This window comes from Phascolarctos cinereus, unplaced genomic scaffold, assembly GCF_003287225.1.
Source record: "Phascolarctos cinereus isolate Bilbo 61053 unplaced genomic scaffold, phaCin_HiC Scaffold_5;HRSCAF=322, whole genome shotgun sequence".
Lineage (NCBI taxonomy): Eukaryota > Metazoa > Chordata > Mammalia > Diprotodontia > Phascolarctidae > Phascolarctos > Phascolarctos cinereus.
In genome coordinates, this window is record NW_027555958.1 from 368,525,732 (window position 1) to 368,530,880 (window position 5,149).

At 39.2% G+C, this 5,149-nt stretch overlaps 1 long non-coding RNA gene across 1 annotated transcript; it reads left to right on the plus strand.

Annotated features, from left to right (window-relative positions):
* The first annotated feature begins 1,484 nt into the window (after positions 1–1,484).
* Positions 1,485–4,852, plus strand: LOC144457987 (uncharacterized). Its single transcript, XR_013487554.1, has 3 exons — positions 1,485–1,559; positions 1,662–1,798; positions 4,076–4,852. It is a non-coding gene; the product is annotated as an uncharacterized LOC144457987 (long non-coding RNA).
* Positions 4,853–5,149: the final 297 nt, after the last annotated feature.

The window sequence follows — 5,149 nt, forward strand, 5'->3', positions numbered from 1 at the left end:
GGGAGGTGGTGGATTAAGGGAATCAGTGGTCAGAAGCAAAACAGACTTTTGAGGAGGAACAAGACAAAAAGAGGGGATAAACAGAAGGAAATAGGATAGAGAGAAATACACAGTTAGTAAACATACCTTTGAATGTGTATGGGTTGAGCTCACTCATAAAATGGAAGCAGATAGCAGAATGGATTAGAAATGAGAATCCAACAATATGTTGTTTACAAAAGACACATTTGAAACAGACATACACAGAGCTAAAATAAGGGGCTGAAGCAGAATCTATTCTGCTTCAGCTGAAATAAAAATGGTAGGGATAGCAATCATGATCAAAGCAAAAGCAAAGCAAAAAGAAACCTAATTAAAAGAGATAATCAGGGAAACTACATTTAGTTTAAAATGTACTATAGACAATGAAGTAATATCCAAAAAATTTTACAGCATTTCTCTAATAAAGGTCTCATTTCTCAAATATATAGGGAACTAAGTCAAATTTGTAAAAACAAGAGCCATTCTCCAATTGATAAATGATCAAAGAATATAAACAGTTTTCAGAAGAAATCAAAGCTACCTATAGTCATATAAAAATGTTCTCAGTCGCTATTTACCAGAGAAATGAAGATTAAAACAACTCTGAAGTACCACTGCTCATCTATCAGAAATGAAAATGCTAGAAAGAATGAGGGAAAACAAGTACACTAATAAATTGTTGGAGTTGTGAACTGGTCCAAATATTCTGGAGAACAATTTGGAACTATGCCCAGAGGGCTATAAAATTGTACATAATCTTTGATCCAGCAATATCACTGCTAGGTCTGTACCCCAAAGAGATCAAAGGAAAAGGAAAAGGACCTACGTGTACAAAAATATTTATAACCACGCTTTTTGTGGTGACATTGAGTTAGAAATTGAGAGAATGCTCATCAATTGGGGAGTAACTGAACAAGTTGTGACATATGATTATGATGGAGTACTATTGTGCTGTAAAAAATAATGAGGGGGTGGTTTCAGAAAAAACAAATATGGCAAGACCTATACAAACTGAAGCAGAGTGAAGTGAGAAAAACCAGGAGAGATTATTATGCACAGCAATGTTGTAACAGTGATCAACTGTGGACGACTTGGCTACTGTGATCAATTCAATGATCTGAGACAATTCCAAAGGACTCACAATGAAAAAACATTATCCACCTCCAGAAAGATAACTGATGACCTCTAAATGCAAATTGAAGTATAATTTTCTCACTTTCTTTGTTTTTTTTTTAATATGGCTTATATGGAAATAGTTTTGTATGATTTCACATTTATAACATATCATTTGTTTGCCTTCTCAGTGTGTATGAGAGGGATGGGAGGGAAGGAAGGAATCTGGAACTCAATTTAAAAAGAAAAGAATGTTTAAAAAAATAAATTTTTTTTAAAAATGTTACAATACCAAAAAATGAGGCAGAATAGACATACTCTTCTCCCTGTATCCTTCTCCAAAGGAAACCTGATTTCCTGCTAAGAGGGGAGGCTAGAAGTTGGAGATAGAAACCTAGCCACTCTGCTCTCCTTAGGGAGAAAAGGTAAAGAACTAGAATTGTATTTATTTACTGCCTTAAATATCAATAGTCTTAGGGGACATGATTTCAGATTCAATCTGTCTTCTGATCATTGTTTCTTTACAGGAAAAGGAGGACCCCAAGCTTTATATCCAAGGCTTTATTCCCTTCCCACCAAATACCAGTTCCAGAATGAACACACAGAGGAAATAGTGAAGAAATCCATTTATCCAAGTCAAAAAGCACAACAGAAATCAGAGAAGGTATATGTAGAAGAATATATGCCAGCTAATACAATGAAGGAGCTCTCTCAGTAGGAAAGAGGTAACAGCTCAGCTAAGAGAGAGAGTCCCAGATTTCACCCAAGGGGAAGATCCCTGAAGCCTCTAGTGTAGCAGCCTGGAGATAAGGACATTAGACTGCTAGCTTCTCGTGTCTGCTTCTGCTCTTTAGTGAGCTGAAGTGAGGTTGGTATCATCCATTTTCTCTCTTAAAGCTGGAAGCTGGAAATACTTAAAGCTCAAGGAGAACCAAAGAATCCCCCAAAGACCTGAAGAGACTGGGACTTTCTGCTCTCCACTCTTCTGCTCTCAACAATTCCTCAAGCAGATGCAAGGCACCAATAAGGAGAGAGTCCCATACTGAGGGTCTTTTGGATTCTGGAGATAGATAGATAGATAGATAGATAGATAGATAGATAGATAGATAGATAGATAAACACATTTATTAAGGGCTTACAATGTGCCAAACACTGTATCAAATACTAAAGATACAAATACAAGCAGACAAAACAGTCTCTACCCTGAAGGTACTTACATCCTAATGAATTTGTAGCATAGAGCCTCTAAGCACAAGCAAACTTGAGAGTGCGGGCTTCTTGGCATAGGAATGGGACAATTGCTGAAATTCTGGACCACAGCTCAGCTATCACAAAGTCCTGGTGGGATGTCAATGTCAGTGCCCTCAAGAATGTCCATATTTGGAGGCTCCTCACACTATGAACTCACAAATAACCTTCTGGGCAATAGAGGTGTTAAGGGGCCATGGAATCTGCACCCTTAGACGGTTACAGTTGTCTTAGACTGACTGGAGACTTTGAAAGGACAAAAACTGCTTAAAATTCACAGCCCTGCATAGTGCCTCAGTGCTTAATGAAAAAACAATGGTTTTTTGAAATACAATTTCCTATTCTCTTCTTTCAACTCCCTTCTGCATAGTTTTAGTATAGAGCCACCATTTCCAAAACCAGTTCCTTTTTCCTTTCCCTCCAGGGTTTTCCAGCAAAGTTTCCTCAGAATATTTCTTGAGGGAAGATTGGGAGGTCACAGGGCCCTGGGTGGATTGCTATTTCTGACTCATTAAATTAAAAGAAATGTTAGACACAAAAGGAGCAGACAAAGGCCTGTGTTGAGTGCCTGGGTAATAACACGGTGTGGGAAGTGACTCATTCTTAGATTGGCTGGCATGCAGTCACCAAAGAAGTGAAAGAGTCATTTTCTGGTGTGACTAATGGTACCTTCTCAGGGACAGGACTGATAAAGACATTTCACAGAGGGAGGCCTCAGCAGCCCACAAACAGTATTCCAGGTAGGTCTGGGGGCTGTTTGTCACATATGTCAGAAACCTTGGAAAAGACCGCAGTCACCACCAGGGACAAAAGATGAAACGAATTTGAGTCCCAAAGAAAGACAAACAATAGTGGATAATACAGTTGAGAGGAACTGGGGGGAGAGACCAAGGAGGCAGGTGAGGGGAAAATCAGTTACCTTTGGGGGGAGAAAGGAAGAAAAAAGCCTGACAAAGAGGTCTACGAATTTACTAAAATCACAGATTCTGTCTTCTCCACTCATCTCTGTCTTTCAGTGGATAGAGCATTGGACCTGGAGTCAGGAAGAGCTAAGTTAAAAGCCTACGTCACACACTTACTAGTTGTGTGATCTTGGATGTCACATTATCTCTATTTGCCCCAGTTTCCTCATTTGTAAAATGAGGATAATAGTAACATCAACCTTCCAGGATGGCTGTGAGGTTAAAATCTGATAATATTTGTAAAGTGCTCTGCAAATCTTACAATGCTATATAAATGCTATTATTGTTACTACTACTACTACTACCACCACCACCATCACCACTACCACTACTACTATTACCACCACCACTATTACTTCCTCTACTACTATTACTACTACTACCACTACTATAGAGGACCATAGCACTCATTCTGGAATCAGAGCACTTAGATTCAAATCCTCCCTCTGCTCTTTACTACCCATGTAACCTTGTACAAGTCCCTTAATCTTCTTGGGCCTTAATCTTGTTCATAAAATGAGGCAGTTGAACTACATGGCCTCTGGGGTTCTTTTCAGTTCCATTTCAATGATCTGTGAAACAGAGGCACAGAAGTATAGTGATTTTCTCAAGGTCACGCAGCTAGTTAGTAGAACTTAGTTTCCTGGCTCTCCCAGTCCAGTGTAGTATTATAGGACCCCTTTCCTTCTTTCTAGGTCATTTCTTCTCATGAGCCTTCCATATACTTACAGGAATCAAGAAGAGAAGAAACTGAGTCAAGTACTTGTCATAAGCTCGGATTCACAAGGAGGAAGCAGGATGAAAAGAGAATTTTTCAGTAAGCTCTCCAAGAGCAGGCACCAGGACATGGCCTTGCATCTGTACATGGACCTCTTTGTATATGTGTGCAGAAGTTCCCTACATTGTGGACCTACAGCAACATTAGACAAAAGTTTGAGGTCTCCCTGCTTTCCCCTGGTCCTGCTTTGGGTGGCAGAGACACCCAACTAGGCCAAGCTACAGAGAACCTGGAAATGGTCAGGATTCAGGTACCTATCTAGCCTCAGATAAAATTGGAAAGAGATTGGTTCATCTTTACTCTCTACCCAACTTGTCTCTCTTTTATGCCTTTTCCCTAAAGCCCCAGGTACCCGATGTCTTTACTCATTTTCCCCTATCAAAACTGGCTTTTGAATCCTTCATTCTTACTTAAGATGACTACCTAGTTTCTAATGTCTTAACATCACTCTAGAGTATAAGCTTCATGAAGGTAAGGATTGTGTCATTCATTTTTGTAATGCAGTCAGCTCTTAGCACAGTGTGGTGTGCTAATGGAGGCTTTAAAAAAATCCATATTAAGTTAATGAATGAATTTGCAGCTTAAAGTGTTACTTCTTAGAGAGTTATTTGCATTCTAATAGGAACAAATTATTTAATGAAATACTAAGGGTAGAATTTCAGGCATCATCTAAGCAATATAGGAGGGTTTGAGAGCAATAAAGAATCCTCCCCCAGTCTCTGAAATCTCATCATCACGTAGGCCACCTCCTGCTTTAGCTAAGTGACAAGAAGCTGTCTAATGTCTTTCCAGTTCTCAGTCCTAAGATACTATGAGTCAGTCTTTGGAGAATGTCAAATGTAATGCATGTTAATTAAGTACACATCCTCATACTGACTAAGGTGGGAGTATAACAGGAACCACTTCCTTCTTTACAACTTTGCAACTGAGGTTACTTAAGATGCAGGATAACTCTAGGGCAATGTTTTGGAAAGAAAAGAAAGAAAGAGAGAGAAAAGAGAAAGAGAGAAAAGAAGAGGGAGAGTGG